Source organism: Hemiscyllium ocellatum, chromosome 25, assembly GCF_020745735.1.
Source record: "Hemiscyllium ocellatum isolate sHemOce1 chromosome 25, sHemOce1.pat.X.cur, whole genome shotgun sequence".
In the NCBI taxonomy this organism is placed as follows: Eukaryota; Metazoa; Chordata; class Chondrichthyes; order Orectolobiformes; family Hemiscylliidae; genus Hemiscyllium; species Hemiscyllium ocellatum.
In genome coordinates, this window is record NC_083425.1 from 41530207 (window position 1) to 41548164 (window position 17958).

Sequence of the window (17958 nt, forward strand, 5' to 3'; positions counted from 1 at the left end):
GCAGAGTCCACACCAGAAGGCCAGGATGCTGCAAGTGCTCTGGTCCCAGCAAACACACAGATGTTCAGTCTTATAGAGGCCTAGTCCACCACTAAAGGGCTAGGCCCTACCCACAGGAACAACTCATCTGGAAAGGTGCATTTTCTCACAGAGGCTCAGCCCAAACACCAAAAAAAAGGAAAACACATTAAAAAAGAAAATCAGAGTACAAGAGCTAAGCCCTGCCACAAAAATCAGCATTGTAATTTTCTCAAAATAAAAGAAAAGAGTAACACACAGGCTGTAACCAGCCAGTGAAACAACGGTTCCCTAATGAGAACTGAAATACACCATTAACACATTGACTGTGTAGATCAGTCAGTTTAGAAATCTATCCTCAGTAGAAAAGGAATACTGATAGCAAACTGACTCTGTAGCTCAGCCAGTTCAGGAATAGAAACCAACAGCAACAGTACATACTGGCCGTAGCCAGCCAGCTCAGAGTTAGTGCCCTGAACTGAAGGGATCCTAAATCCCCCATTTATACTGTACTACATTAGCATAGCCTCCCTACAAATCCCCTATCTATACTTTTTTTTCCTTCTTTAGTCCCCTAAATTGAGGAGATTCTAAATCTTCTGTCCCCCTGTCCCCACACTACCACCTAACTGCCATTGTGGGTGGGGGTGGGTGGTATGATACAAAGTGCACAAATCTTTATTTAATTTCCACCACCAGGAAAAAAGGAAACACCCGAGTGGCCTGTAAATCCCCTGTTTATCTAGGTCAGCCAGGGTTTCCTGATTGGCCCAGGTTAACAACCCTAATCAAGGATCTGGTAGTCAATGAGATCCAACTGGTTCCAAGCACGACAGAAAGTTAGCAATTTGACTACCAGTTTGCTAATTTAATTAAGAGTTAAGTGTAATGTCCACCAGAGTTGCTGGATTGTCCAAGGTATCAAAAATAAAGTCCACCACGATTACAGATAATGGTTCAGAAGTTTTATGTCATTGCAACCATGACTGGTCTAGTATAGCTATCATTTAATGGCAGTGACATACTAATTCTGCAAAAGGGGCCATGCATATCTCAATCACTGGCCAAATGCCTATTTTGCATCCCTTTGCTCAATGGTCTGCAAATATACTGCAGTCAGTTTTGAAGGCATTTGCAGCCAAACCAACTGTTCTGAAAGAGGTAACAAGGAAGGAAATATGTTTAGCATTTTCTTTGTTTACCTTGTGTCCACTGCTGGCTCCATATTAATTCTGCTGACTACTGCTGGGCAGAGCTTATCCTGTCCAATTGCTCAGTTTCTAGGCCACAGAAGCATGGGCAGATTTACAGTTGAGGAGGAAATGATTCAGCCCATTATGGTTATATGAATCACAAAAGAGCTATCCGAGTAAAGTATGTAATTGAGTGATTTTTAAATGTAAAATGGATGACCACCTCACCACCCTTTTTGCAGTGGATTTCCGGATCTGCATCATCCTCCGAATTAAAACAGAACTACTCCCCTCCACTATTAATTATTTTGAATCTATGCCACTCATAATTTAATACAATTCAATTAAATTTCTTCTGTGTTACAAAAATGACAACTCCCGTCTATCCAACCTCATGTCATAGGTAAAATTTTCCATTCCTGCCAAAATCATGAATCTCTTTTGTGCCGTCTCTAAAGTAATCATATCTTTCCTGTAAAGTGGTGGTGAGGACTGTATTTAGTGCTCTAGTGCAGGCTAACTAATGTTTTATACCTTTTTAGCATAATATCCCTGCTTTTATGCCCTCATGATCAGCCAGTAAAGAATCTACAGACATACATTCTCAGTCAGGTTAACAAAAACTGAGCATCCATAGTCCACTAGGAAAGAGACCTTTTGTGATTTATAAACCTTCATGAAGCTTCTCCTAATCTCATTTTTAAATGACAGACCCTTTATCCTGAGATGTTCCACTACATTGAGATTTGCCCAACAAAGCGGAAAGATGTTTAGGTATGTTTTGTCTATTAAAGGAAGGACAAATATACTTAGTCATTTGCCATCCTGTTCATCTTTCAATCATCATGAAAGTGATAAAAATGTTGTAGACAATTTTATCAGCCAAAAATAATGTGCCAACTAATGCTTTGGACATATCATAAACATTTGATTCCAGACCCAGTTACAACCTTGGACCTCCTCTTACACCTTCCTTTGATAGTCAATGGTATTTCTATTGACATCAACATATTGGGGTCAGTGCTGAATTGTGATAAACATAGATATTTGATATCCAACTTTCACCATCTGCTTTTAATACCTGAGACCCTCATGGACTAAGGTAATTTTTTTAGAGGACAAATACTGACCTAAAATAGCTTGTGATCACTGGCCATAGATTGATGCAAGTCCAGGGAGCCCATATGGAATACAACAAATCAGCCGTACTGCATTTACTATTTTATCCAATTCAGATACCAGAGTTATGTCAGCACAAAGTTATACTATGGAAAAAAAATCTGTGGAATTTTCTGACACTGTAGCTAATCTTAGGAATAAATAAACCATATTTTGTTAGCCTGCTAAGCAGAATATAGAGACAAAGAAAGATTGATTCATAACAACAAATTTGGTAGGCTTGCTCTCTCTCCCTCTGTTTCTCTTGATTTTTGAAGTCAATACCTTGTGAAAAATTAATTTGGAAAGCAACCATTCACTTAGAACTGTGGAATTTTACACATTTCTCTATTGCTAAAGAAACAAAAAAATCAGCCAACTGGAGGTAAATTGAGGTTTCACTCTTACAACTCAAGAACTCTCAGAATTTTGTTTGTTTATTGTCAGAATATGTTGTGCGTATGCTTGATCTTGTATTTTGTTATTTTCTCTCAGAGTCAGTAGGTAATAAAATTGATCTTCCTTTCACTGGAGAAAATATTGACAATCTTTTTTTTATTTTCTAGAAAATGCTTCATTGACATGTGACAGCTGTGTACTAAAGAATAATTTTTAAAAAACTATTGTGACCAACCAAGAGGGTGTTAAAATGAAAGGGATTAATTTCCTTTCTTCATCTAGTTGTAAACAATTGTGGGGGCTCAGACATTATTAGAGTGAATGAGGGGGTGGAAGCAACTTGTGTCTTTGAAATCTGTTCAAGTTCAAAAGAGTTTCTTGAGTCTTTGATAATAGATGTGCAAAGATATTCATGTGATAATATTTTCACAGGGCAGGATAAAATAATTTAAGAAAAATCTAAAAGCGTTGTCTTTGGAAGAATTAATAAGGTTAACTAGACACTCAGAGTTGGATTTCTTTCAGAAAATTGGAGATTACAAAAAGAGCAGACAAGTATCTATTGGTAGTAACTGAAGAGATGACACCAGATAAATTTAATTGGGAAAAACTAGAAGAAAGAGAAAAGCAGAAGGAAAAGATGAACGAGAAAGAAAATTTAAACTGGAACACATCAAGCTGAGAGAGGAGAATGAAAATTGCCCCAGTGAGGGCATTATTCCCAACTTAACTTTCAGTTCTGAATTATTCAAGTTTGCTCAAATAATCGCTAATTTGAATGACAAAGATATGGATGCCTTCTTTATCCCTTTTGGAAGGTCAACGCAACAGTTAAATTCAAGAGTGTGTTGCTGGAAAAGCACAGCAGGTCAGGCAGCATCCGAGGAGCAGGAGAATTGACATTTCGGACATAAACCCTTCATCTTGACTCTGATCTCCAGCAACTGCAGCCCTCACTTTCTCACAGCAGTTAAATTGACCAGTCCAACAACGGAGGCTGCTATTACAGAGCAGATTGATAGGGAATACTCATGTGGTTTACTTCCCCTAACCTGAAAAGAATGCCACTGACTATGAAACAGCAAAAGGAGCTACTTTAAGTACATACTAATTAGAACTGGATGCACACAGACAAAAAAAAAATCTGTGCCCTCAAGGAATGGCTTGGAAAACCAAAAATATAACTAACTTGAGCAGTTCACTCTTAGCCAGTGGGCAAAGGCGCTTAAACTTCAAGCCAACATTCTTCATGAGGCAATTCTAATGGTGCAGTTCAAAAACTCCATATCCTTTCCAATTCAGATGCATGTTGAAGAACAGCATGTAGCAGGGTTCAGACAGGTAGCAATTCTGACTGAAGAATCTGAGTTAATAGGTAGTCACATAAACTCAGGGGAGCGAGAATCTGGAAACTATCACATCCCAGAAAGTAATATAGGCAAGGTAAATACCTCTGAGGCAAGCCAGAGAAAAAGGAAAGACAGACCGAGAAAATATAACTGTCACCAACTGATAAAAGGGGAGATCCAGATGGGAAACTGGCTGGAAATTCCCCAAGCACTTCCACTGTGAGAAACTAGGGCATGTCAAAGAACATTGCTGGTTCTGGCATTCCCGAGAAAGTCAAGCTGTAAGACCCATGTCTGTTGCATTAAAGGTGATCAGTGTCATCTCCTGCATGAATGTTGACCAGGATAATTGTCAGGAGCTTGTGTCCAAACAATCACTGCTTTGAACAGAGAAAAATCAGCATTATCTGAAACATTGGATGCTCATAGCCCTTGTTAGTGGGGATCGTAAAATACTTTCTACTTGGAAAGAGACCTTGGAGTGTAGGTTCATTGCTCCTTGAAAGCAGAGTCACAGGTAGATAGGATAGTGAAGAAGGCGTTTGGTACGCTTTCCTTTATTGGTCAGAGTATTGAGTACAGGAGTTGGGAGTTCATGTTGCGGCTGTACAGGACATTGGTTAGGCCACTATTGGAATATTGCATGCAGTTCTGGTCTCCTTCCTATCGAAAAGATGTTGTGAAACATGAAAGGGCACAGAAAAGATTTACAAGGATGTTGCCAGGGTTGGAGGATTTGAGCTATAGGGAGAGACTGAACAGGCTGGGGCTGTTTTCCCTGGAGCATCAGAGGCTGAGGGGTGACCTTACAGTGGTTTACAAAATTATGAGGGGCATGGATAGGGTAAAAAGACAAAGTCTTTTCCCTGGAGTCAGGGAGTCCAGAACTAGAGGGCATAAGTTTAGGGTGAGAGGGGAAAGATATAAAAGAGACCTAAGGGGCAACTTTTTCACACAGAGGGTGGTACGTGTATAGAATGAGCTGCCAGAGGAAGTGGTGGAGGCTGGTATAATTGCAACAATTAAGAGGCATTTGGATGGGTATATGAATAGGAAGGGTTTGGAGGGATATGGGCCGGGTGCTGGCAAGTGGGACTAGATTGGGTTGGGATATCTGGTCAGCATGGACAGGTTGGGCCGAAAGGTCTGTTTCCATGTTGTACATCTCTATGACTCTATCACTCTAAAAAGAGGAAAGTGCATGGAGCTGTCACTGATTAAATTTGACATAGAGAGAAAACAGAGATAGAAAATAAATTGGGATTTCAGATTAACTTTAATTTAAAAAGAAGTTACTAATGTTAGCTGAAATTGTAAAAAGGGACACAAGTGAAAATAATTCAATGTGATAGAATGATTGAGATTCATAGCACAGAAAGAGATTTTTCAGTCATTTGTATCTATGTTGAGTCTTTTTCATTCATGCTCCGGTCCACACAGTTACCTTTGTACATAATGCAGATCCTCATACTGCTTTTTTTAAAATTATTAATAGAATGAGCTGCAAGTATCTTCTTGGTATTCAGTTACCCACTTTAGTAGAAAAATGGGAACACAGATTATTGTCTGAAAGGTGATAGTTTGGGAACTGGAGAGGCACAATGTGACTTGGATGTCCTTATACGCCAGTTACTGAAGATATGCACGCAGGTCCAGCAGGTGCTGGAAAAATCTTGGCTTTCATAGCAAGAAGATTCAATGACAGGAGCAGGGGCATCTTGCTGCAATTGTACAGGCTTTGGTGAGACCATACCTAGAGTATTGTGTGCAGTTTTGGTCTGCTTAACTTTGGATCAATGTTCTGGCTATGGAGGATGTGCATCAAGCATTGACCAGCTGTTTCCTGGGTTGGCACCACCGACCTACGAAGAGAAACCGGATTGTTTAGGACTTTTATTTACTAGAGTTTAGAAAAATGAGGGGGGGGGGATTTCTTAGAAACATATAAATTCTAACAAGACTAGACAGGGTAAATGCAGCAAGGCTATCCCCAATGACCAGAGTCCAGGGGTCACTGTTTAAGGATAGTGGGTAGGCCATTTAGGACCGAAATGAGAGAAATGAGACACCATTAAGGCAAAGCAGCCTAACATAATTGGTGCCCATCCAGGACCTTTAACATTAACTTCATCCACCATTAACTGGTGTGCAATAGCAGCAATGCTATTGCTGAAGAACGGCTCATGCCCGAAACGTCGATTCTCCTGCTCCTTGGATGCTGCCTGACCTGCTGCACTTTTCCAGCAACACATTTTCAGCTCTGATCTCCAGCATCTGCAGTCCTCACTTTCTCCTTCCAATAGCAGCAATGCCTGCAGACATGAAGGACAGAAGCACCTCCTTTCGTTCTGTGATCTGCAAAATGCACTGATCAACTCAGCAAGGCTCTTTTGACAGCACCTTCCAAGCTGTGACCTCTACCACAGAGAAGAGCAAGGCAACAGATAGGTAGGAACACCACAACCAGCAAGTTCCCTTCCAAACAATACCACATGGACTGGAAACTATATCACCGCTTATTCAGTGACACTGGTTCAAATATCTGGAGCTCCCATCCTAACAGAACTGTGGGTATTTCTACACTCAAGGACTGCAGTGGTTCAAAAAGTCAGCTCATAGCTTCATTCCCAAGATCCATTCATGCCAATGTCTCAGGAATGAAGAAACGAAAAGGCTTTGGGTGGAAATATAGTGCTGGTCTGGAGGGAATTCCAAGATTTAATTCCATAGTAATGAAGGGTAAAATGATCTCAGAGAGGACAAGAGTGGTGAAAGGAGGCAACCTTAACGTAAGGGGAATTCAGGACTATGGCAGGAAAATCTTAGAGAATGGACAAGGGAAGGAGGTACCAAAGGCAGGTATCTCAATCTTTCCGAAGAAAAGGTCAGCGAGTTCCTTGTAGTCATTGACGTTGATGAGAATAGGGAAATAACGGGGTTGGTGGGGGGGGGGTTTGAGAAGACAGTTTGCAGAAGAGAAAAGACACTGAAGATCACTTTTACATTCCAGACTGATTCCAAATAATTTTAACAGATGACAGCAGAACCTAATTTTACTTTCTGAGGTCCATCCAGATCTAGTTCATTATTTAGGTTAAGTCTTTGGGTTCAGTGCGAGTGGAGCTGAGAGTGAGGTTGGGAGGAGCCCTTCTCTGACAACAATTACAGATGAATCAGAATATCTTCGAATTGAACATTAAGATGAACTAGCACAATTTACATACCCGGTGACATTTCTAGTGTCTTCAACAACTTCCACAGCTGTTCATGTGAGGATAATATCACAAAGCTAGTCCCTTATTTTTTCTAAAAGCTGTTCCTTGGCTCAAGGATACTCTGTCCTTTATTTTTATCAAAGGGGCAATAAACAAGGCCGGGCTCCTATCAGTATGGTTTGGTACAGGGATGAAAAGGATTTTGAGAGGCCTTCTGTTAATATGTAAACAGATGAGACTTCACGCTAAAGTGGTCATACTTTATAAGTGACCTGTATAATGAAAGGGGAGTGGTCAGCTCTCTAGCTAGCTGAGCTGAGCAGTTTTAGTTCAGTCTTGAATCAGGTTGAAATTCAACAGTGAGCCGTGTGGAAACTCTCTCTCTTTTCTGCCCTTCAACTTCAACCTGTAAACATGTATTCCATTTATACTGGTTTTTAAAGGGAAAGCGCTTTTTGGGACTGTTGTGTTATTCAGAACAGCATCTTTAAGTCTAGTTTGGATAGACTTTGTTCTGTAGGGGTTCTTTATTCTGTTCTTTGTGTTTCATTGTGTAATTTTGTGAATAAAATTTTGCCTATTTTAAAATCCAGTAGTCAACCTAGCTAACTTACTCCAGGTAATTTTAACTGTACGCTTACTGAAAAAATTTGCAAAGTTATGGTCTGAGCTGCCTGATTCAGAATGCTTTGAGTGTTGTGGCCTAGTCCATAACAGATTGGAGTTTAAGCAGCGAGTGGTAGGTGCTAGTGTCTTTATTTCGTTGGGTAGTGAAAGCTTGGAATAGTAATGGCTTTTAGTTGCCAAAAGTTTTCTGGATGTGAATGCAGTGACTTTGGAAGTTTTGCAGAAAGTGAATAAGACCAAGTTGCAAGAATTAGCAGAGAAACTGGAATTGGAACCGCCTGCTTCGGTGAGGAAAGGAGACATAATTACAGCAGTCACTTAGCATTTAAGCATGCTGGAGAAACCATCAGAATCTGTAGAGATGGCAAGAATTCAATTGCAAATAAAGCAGCTTGAGTTAGAGGCGAGAGATAAGGAAAGGGTTTGAGTTACAACTATAAGCACAAGAGAGGGAAAAAGAGAGAGCAGCAGAACAGAGAGAAAAAGAGAGCAGCTGAAAAGAGGGAAAAAGAGAGAGCAGAGAAAGAAAAGAAGAGAGCTTTTGAACTTCAAAAACTGACACTTAAAAAGGAAAGTTAGCTTAAAAGGCTGGAGATAAACGCCGAGGGTAGGCTTAGTAAAGAAGAGAATGAGGAGGAGCAGGACCTTGGTAGTCAGAAGCCTAGTGAAAAACTGTTTTAAGTATGTTCAAGCATTGTCTAAATTTGATGAGAAGGATGTGGAAGCCTTTTTCATCTCATTTGAAAAGGTGACTAAACAGATGCAGTGGCCAGTGGCAATGTGGGTTTTGTTGATCCAGACAAAACTTGTAGGAAGGGCTAGTGAGGTATTCACATCCCTATCAGAGGAGGTATCTGGGGAGTATGAGGTGGTAAAAAAAGCCATTTTGAAGAGCATATGAGCTTGTACCAGTAGCCTATAGACAACGTTTCAGGAATCTAAGGAGGGATCCTGGTCAAACCTATCTTGAGTTTGAAAAAAATCAAACAGAGTAATTTTGATAGATGGATAAGAGCTTTAAAAATCTAGTAAACCTATGATGCCGTAAGAAAGGTAATTATTTTGGAAGAATTCAAAAAGTAGTGCAGACTCATGTGGAAGAGCAGAGAGTTCAAACAGCAAGGTTAGCAGTTGAAGGGGCTGATGATTATGAGCTACTCCATAAAACACAGTTTGGCTTCCAGAATCAATTTCAGTCCATGAGGGATAGAAACTTGGGCAAAGAGAGATCCTCACGTAGAAAGGGAAAGGTAGATCTCAGTGAAGATCATAAAGAGAACTTACCACAGGATATAAAGGAAACCCTTTGGGGGTGTACAAAGAAGTTAAAAAACTCCATTGTTTTTATTGTAATAAAGTGTGCCACACAAAGTCACAGTGTTGTTGGGCTAGGGGAAAGCCAGATGTAAGAAAACCAGATAAGCCTGGAAGTTTTGTTGAACTAGTAACAAAAAGCACAAGGGAAGTTAGACCACTGTCTCAGAGTGTATGAGATGATCAGAGGTTGATTAAGGAGGAAGTGCCAGATCTGCTTAAAAAATACACATGCAAAGGTAAAGGTTATTCACATAGGCTAGGGGCAGTAGGTAAGGAGGTTACAGTAGTAAGGGATACTGGATCCTCTCAGGCTGTAATGCTGAAGAGATATGTACTCCAGAGTGACTATTACAGAAAAGATACTGGTAACAGGAATTCATGGTGAGCCAAAAAGTGCTCAGTTATGTAAAGTGAGGCTAGAGAGTCCAGAGAGGAGTGGAGAATTTGTGGTAGGAGTATTGGACAAACTCTCAGCTCCAGGAATACGATCTGTCCTTGCAAATGATATAGCTGATTCTCTGGTAGTGTGCTGCCTACTCTAGTTGAAAAGCCAGTGGAGATTCAGGACAGAAGACATGGAGAATGTTTTTTTCAGGAATTTTCCCTGATTGTGTGATAACAAAATCACAGAGACACAAGCCGAAGCAAGAGAGATAAAAAGGCACAGATAAGGAAGCTGATATAGTGTTATCCGAAACTTGCTTTGATCAGATAAGTGGAAGAGAGAAGGATGAATTAGGCAAACATGCAAGTATTTTTAGCTCTGCTAAGCTTATTGAGTTATTGCAGAAAGATGAGGAGTTAAAACAGTTATATCAAAAGGCATTTACAGAGAAAGAAAGTGAATGCATTCTTTTGTGTTATTACTTAACAAATGAAGTCTTAATGAGGAAATGGAGACCATCACACATTCAAGCAGATGACAAATGGGCAGAGACTCATCAAATTGTTTTGCCAGTAGGATATAGAAAGGAGATGCTGCGAGTGATGCTTGACTGACCACTTGGGGTGAGGAAAACACAGGCTAAAATACAAAGACATTTTTACTGGCCTGGACTACACAAAGATGTAGTTTAATTTTGCCAGACATTTCATACATGTCAGCTAATTGGAAAACCACAGACAGTAATAAAACCTGAACGTTTAATACTGATTCTAGCATTTGAGGAACCTTTCACAAGAGTGTTGATTGATTACATAGGTCCCCTACCTCAAACAAAAAGTGGGAATAAATATTTATTAACAATAATGGTTGTCCCAACTAGATTTCCGGAGGCAATCCCATTACGCAAAAAGGCTTATAGAAGAATTACTTAAATTTTTTACTAGATACAGACTACCAATAGAGATCAAGTAGATCAAGGATCAAAGTTCATGTCTAAACTATTCAAGAAGATGATGGATAACTTGTTAATAAAGCAATTCCAATCTACTGCGTACCATCCGTAATCGCAAGAAGCACTAGAGAGATGGCATCAAACTCTGAAGACCATGTTGAGTGCTTATGGTCAGGAGTATCCATTTGATTCGGATAAGAGAATTCTGTTTGTACTTTTAATAATGAGAGATGCATCGAATGAATCAACCAAATTCATTCCCTTTGAATTTATTTTTGAACATGAAGTAAGAGGACTGTTAAAATTGATTAACAAGAAATTCATAAGTCAGAATTCAGAGACCACCCATTTGGACTAATTGTCAAATTTTAGAGAATGATTAAATAGAGTTTAGAGTTGGCTAGACAGCATTTAAATGTAGCATAGCATGGGAGATTCAAGATGGCGGCGAGCCAGCAAGTCTGAGTCTGTAGTGCTCTGCCTGAGACTCAGGAAAAGTGGGGCACTTGCCTTCGCCACACCTTTTAATTCATTAAAATAGCTTTTGCCCAGCTTACTTAGTCATTTTGCATCAAACTTGAACAGTTTGGTGTTGTTCTTAAAATGACTAAGGGCAAAAATTCCCGCAGTTCACAACTGGCAGGGACCCCTCCCCCATCCCCTCCAGCAGCAGCAGAGATGTCCGTGGCCACCTCAGGGACTTACCTGCAGCGGTGAGCCTGATCTCCGTGATCAACAAGCTGCAGGAGAAGATCGATGCTTTTATCAAAGAATCCAGGACCAGGTGGGAGTCGTTCTCGGATGTGCTGCAGAAGCATTACCGAGAAATTGAAAAACTCAAACAACACGTTGGAGGGGCGGAGCAAAAGGCCACAACCTCGGAAGCTGCTGCTGAGTCGTTGTGGGCCGGGACTGGGCCCTCGAGCAGCGACTCCAGACCTTGGAAGAGCACATCGATGACCTAGATAATCGGGGTCATCAAAAAAATATTCAGTTGCTGGGCCTTTCCGAACGGGAAGAGGAAGGCCAGCTTGCAGTATTTTTGGAGCAATGGCTCCCTCAAATATTAAAGTTGGAGTCCAGATCAGGCCAGGTACGGGTGGAGTGGGCGCACCAGGTTGCTATATGCAGGCCTGGGCCAGACCAGTGCCCCACCCAGTTTTGTTCCGGCTCCAATGCTATAAAGAGAAGCAAATTCTCATGGTAGCCTCCAGAGTCCTGGGGAAGGATCCCGAAGCCATGATGCACAAGCGTTCCAGGATAACGTTATGCCAGGACTTTTCTCCAGCCATGGTCCGCAAGAAGAGGGCATTCGATGAGGCGAAGAAATGCCTAAGAGACCTAAATATCCAATATTCCTTGTGCTACCCAGCATCGCTGCGCTTCAGCCACGAAGGATCCATATACAACTCTGGATCACCGGAGAAGGCTAAAGAATTTTTCGACTCTCTTAAATAGACTGTAAGATTCAAATTGTATGGATTTTGCTTTGCGTTCCCCCCACCACCCCCGCCCTAGTTTACCCCTTCTTTCCTTCTCCATCCCTTTTTTTGTTCATTACCTTCTCCGGGGCGCAGGGAGGGGGCCTTATTTATTATTAACCATGTGATTTTTATTTTAACAGGCCATATGTCTTATTTGATTTATATGGGGGGGGGGGGTGTGCGGGAGTTTGTTTTGTCCTACTTTTTTTTAGAGCAGAGTTCTCTTCTTGTGTCATCTTACTTAGTTTTCTAATAATTTCTAGGATTGTAGCTTTGTAGTTTTATATATTTATATTTTGCATTATGCTTGCTCAACGCACCTAGATGTTGGTGTTGGGGGTGGGTGGGTCACTCACTTTTAACTTTGGTTTTATAGAACACTTGAATTTGTCTACTCCATTTTATAATGCCTGGGTTGAAGGCAGGGCCTAAGTTAGGAGAGGTTAGGTGGAGTTATTGATAGGTAGTTACGTCCCCTGGGAGCAAGAGGGAAAATCTCCTTTCAAATGTGTTTTGTATTTTTTTTACTTAGGAATAGTTTTTAATTGTATTAATGCAAATATCTTAAATAATTTTTTGCTTTTGTGAATTTATCATGGTCTTTACTCAGGGTGTTTTGGGTGGGGTTCTTCTTCCTGGGGGGAGTCTCGGGCCTGCCTGGATGATCACGGCTGGCTATTCACCAAGGTGGTGCATCTGGAATGTCAAGGGGAGTAATTCACCAATCAAAGGAAAAAGATATTATCAAACCTTAGAAAAGAAAGTGTTGATATAGCTCTTTTACAGAAGACACATCTACTTGTCAAAGAACATTTAAAATTACAACAGGGCGGATATGACCAGGTCTTTTTCTCAGCTTTTAGCTCAAAAAGTAGGGGAGTAGTCATTCTCATTTGGAAGAATCTTCCTTTTAAAACCTTAAGCCAGATAAAAGATGATTCTGGATGGTATATACTAATCAAAGCCTGAATAAATGGAGAGGAGTATGTGATTTTGAATCTTTATTCCCCTCAGCGCACCCCTTCGAATTTGTAACAGAAGCGTTCTCCAAGTTGATGGATTTTGGGGCTGGCCATACAATTAAAGGAGGAGGTTTTAATTGTATTATGGACTCAGAGACAGATAAGATACCCAAGAGTGCTATGGGTATATCTCTTAGATCCAGACAATTGACAGATCTGAATAAGGAGCTAAGGCTAATAGATGTGTGGAGATGTCTTCACCCCCAGGGCAGAGACTTTACTTTCTACTCTAATCCACACAAGTGCCATACCAGAATTGATATGTTTTTTGCTCCCTCGAGCCTTTGGAATTCCATGTTGTCCTGCAAAATAGCTAACATAGCAATCTCTGATCATGCTGCAGTGTGCTGAAGTTAAGACTAGGGACGATGGGACAGGCCCTCAACATTGGCATATGGATTCCTTTTTAATGAAGGATAGCAAATTTATAAAATTTTTTCTCAAGAATTCAAAACCTTTTGGGAAATTTATTTAGGTACGGCCAATAACCTGTCAACAATGTGGGAGACCATTAAGGCTTATGCGCAAGGTTTGTTCATCTCATATTCTGCGACCCAAAAAAGACAAAAGGGAGAACAACAACACCTACTCGAGGCCCGCTTGAAAGCACCTGAGATAGCGTATGTTGATAGGTCCTCTACTACTAAGCTACAGAGGATCACAGCCCTCAGGGCAGCCTTGACTACCGCACTTATCCAAACAGCAAAGAGGGAAATATTATTTGTAAAGCAAAGACTATATGAATATGGCGACTAGCCTGGCAGATACCTAGCATATCTTGCTAGGAACAAAAAGGCTTCTCAAGCTATCGTGTCCATTAGGGAAAGTGCTGGTACTCTGACTTGTAATCGTAAAAGGATCAATACAACCTTTAGAAAGTTCTGATTTGGAGATACTGGTGTTGGACTGGGGTTTACAAAGTTAAAAATCACACAACACCAGGTTATAGTCCAACAGGTTTAAATGGAAGCACAATGGCTTTCAGAGCGACGCTCCTTCATCTACTTTGAACTGTATAAATTGCAGGACGGTAAGGTTAGAACTAAGAAGATAGAGTCCTTCTTTAAAAACTTGGCCTCTCTGGATTTAACCTCGGAGCAGGTGTCGATCCTGAATGCCCCACCTGGTGACCCAGGAAGTACTCGACGCAATTAGATAGCTTCAGAGTGGCAAAGCACCTAGACCAGATGGATTCCAGGTTGAAATATATGAAGAATTTATAGAGGAACTGGCTGGCCCACTTATAGACATGTATAATTATTCACATAGTCAGGGCTGCCTCCCGCATTCATTGAGAGAAGCAAATATTTCTCTCATTCTTAAAAAAGGAAAGGCCCCAGAAGATTGCTCATCAAATAGACCAAAATCCTTGCTAAATGTAGATTTTAACATTCTTTCTAAAATGTTAGCATTAAGATTGGAAAGGGTCTTACCATATATCATAAAAGAGGACCAGACGTGGTTTATCAAGGGCTGTTGATCATCTAACAACATTAGAAGGGTCTTAAATATGATACAAGACTGTCAACAGGAAAGAATACAGGGGATAGTTGTCTCCTTGGATGCAGAGAAGGCATTTGACTGGGTTGAATGGTCATATCTTTTTTACACACTGGAAAGGTTTGGTGTTGGAGAGGTATTTTCTACATGGGTCTCAATATTATACAATGACCCTGAAGCAGCTGTGATTACCAATGGTTTAGGTTCGGATAGCTTCAGCATGAGTAGGGGCTGTTGTCAGGGATGTCCTCTCTCACTGTTATTATTCACGCTAATAATTGAACCACTAGCGGAAGCTATACAAACCGACTCAAATGTAGTGGCTCCGAGGGTTGGTTCGGGTAAACATAAAATCACTCTCTATGCAGATGATGTCCTCCTGTTCTTAAGTAATCCTTTGATATCCGTACTCCACTTAATTCAAGTAATTAATCTAATTAGTACGTTCTCAGGCTACAAAATCAATTTTACGAAATTGGAGGCCATGCCGTTGGGTGGTCTCGCTAATATATCCAATCTATCGGACGGATCTTTTTTCCCTGTTGGTGGTCACTGGAGGGTTTTCTTTACTTAGGTATTTTTATCACCCCAGTATTTGATCAGCTGTATAAAGCTAATTTTATACACCTACTAGAGAACATAAGGCAGGATCATCAACACTGGGGAGATCTCCCAATATCCTGGTTAGGCAGAGGAGCTCTAGTTAAAATGAATATTCTGCCTCCTCTCTTCTATCCTATGAGAATGCTCCCTTTGATGTTGCCGAGAACGACGTTACGTAAGATACATGGCTGTCTTGGTTCCTTTATTTGGAATCATAAACGGTGCCTTATCAAATTAGAGAAGCTGCAGCTTCCACAAGCAAGGAGAGGACTGGATTTTCCAGACTTTAGGAGGTATCAGTTGAGCTCTCTATTAGGCTATGTAACTGATTGGGTCTCTCGTGACCCACAATCAATCTGCTTAGACATCAAGACCTCCCAGGCAAGGTGTCCCCTCATCAATCTTTTATTTTTAGATAAGATGAAAGCTATTATGGACTATTGTAAAAACCCTATTATATTAAACACAATTTAAGCCTGGATGATAATGCGGCAAGATGAGGGAAACTTACAAAAAAAACCTCTCCTTATACTCCTATAGTGGGAGCATGGGGTTTTCAGCCAGGGCAGAGAGATGGAGTCCAGAGGTGTCTCTTGCTTAGGGGACCTATTCAATGGGGAGGTTATGGTGTCTTTTGAGCAGTTGCACCAGAAATTTGGACTGCCTAATGGAGACCTTTTTCGGTATTTCCAAGTGTGAGATTATATACAGAAGAAGACCACATTATTAGACAGTCATTACAAATGCGATAGGGAGAGAAGAGTGCTATGGCCAATGGGTCCGCCCTCGGTCAGTACTCTTTATCACTCATTATATAACGTGGTATCGAAAGACATGGAACAACTGTTTAAAATATGGAACCAGGAATTGGGGTTAGAAATCCCTTCAGAAATGTGGGAGGACATATGGGAAAATGCCAGAAAGATCTCTATTTGTAATGGAACTCAAGCTATTCAATTAAAGAATATAGCAGCGGAACGACTTGCAAAATTTAGGGTAGGAACATCCCCAGTGTGTCCTAAATGTAAAATAGAAATGGGCACTCTCACACACTGTTTATGGACATGTCACAAGATCCTCAAATACTGGGACCAAGTAACAAATGCTCTGACAGAAATCTTGGGAACAGAGATTGGATTGGACCTTGTGTCTCTTCTCCTGGGCTTTTCCAAATCTGCCCTCCCTGCATGTGCACGAGAGGAAATTATTCTACATCCTCTCTTTTTGTGCAAGGAAATATATCTTAGTTAATTGGATAGATGAGGGCCCTCCAGGACTTTTGAATTGGCACAGGTTAATCATGGAATGTATCCCCCTTGACTTCATCACAAATATGGTACACCAAAAAAATGAATTATTCTATAAAATATGGTAGCCCTTTCTGAAATATATAGACACAGATATTGTGCAGGGCTTTTGTCTAGCTGTGGTAGTGGTTCTGGCTGGTCCGGGGGCCCCCGGGGGAGGAATCCCGTAGAAATACGGGTTTATTATGACTTGATGTTAACCCATTTTGAGTACATACTTAATTATTTAATTATTATGTTATTTCTTACTAGTAATGTAAGATATCTTATCTCATGCTTTGCTTGTTTGTGGGATAGATTAGTAGTTAGCTGAGTTTTTTTTCTTTCTTTATTTTTCTTTTGTTGTGTTTTAGTTATTATTTCTTTTATATATATTTAATTGTATATTAGTGTTTATATTTGTTTGTATTACTTTGTAATTTTGTAAAAATGTTTTAAAAATCTCTTCCTTCTTTCAATAAGATACCTATAAAAAAAGTATCACAGCATCCAATGAAACAGGAAGTGGATTAGAAATCACAAGTTCACAATTTTGCAATTGGGATTAAGGTATTGATGTTACTTCCAGTAACAGTTGAGCCTTTAACAGCAAGGGTTTAGTGGGCTGTATGAAATTAAGAAGAAATTGAGTGAGGTGACCTACTTGGTAAGGACTCCAGACAGGAAAAAAAATCTCACAGAGTGTGCCATGTGAATATGCTCAAAAGGTATTTTGACAGGGAAGGAAAGCAAGAGGAGAAGGTGTTAATGATTACAGCACAGAGGGAAGAACCATGTTCAGAGGATTCTGAATTGGACATTCCTCAAATCAAATTGAACAATGAGGAAGTTGTCAAAAATTGGGATAAATTATCGAGTTACCTTCCACAAGAAAATCAAAATGACCTGAAAGAGTTATTATTATCACCTGGGGAGATATGCAGAAATAAACTGGGAAGTACTAACCTAATTGTGGATGATGTAGATATAGGAGATGCTGTTCCGATTAAGCAACACCCTTATAGGCATAACCTTCTAAAGTTGGCAGAGTTTCAGAAGGAGATAGAGCACATGCTCCAAAGTGGCATAATTGAAGTGAGTTACAGTGACTGGAACTCACCCATAGTCATAGTTCCAAAGCCAGGTGGCACCCAATTTCTATGTGTGGACCATCGCAAAGTCAATGCCGTTACAAAGACTGATGCATATCCAATTCCACGGTTGGAGGACTGTGTCGATAAAAGTGGGACAAGCGACTTACATTTCTCAGCTGTACTTGCTCAGAGGCTACTGGCAAGTACCTCTGTCATAGAGAGCAAAGGCAATTTTGGCTTTCATAACGCCAAATGGACTAAATCAGTTCATAGTCATCCCAACTGGTGTGAAAAACGTTCCAGTCACACTTCAGAGACTGACTAATAAGGCTGTTGCCAGATTACCCAACTGTGTT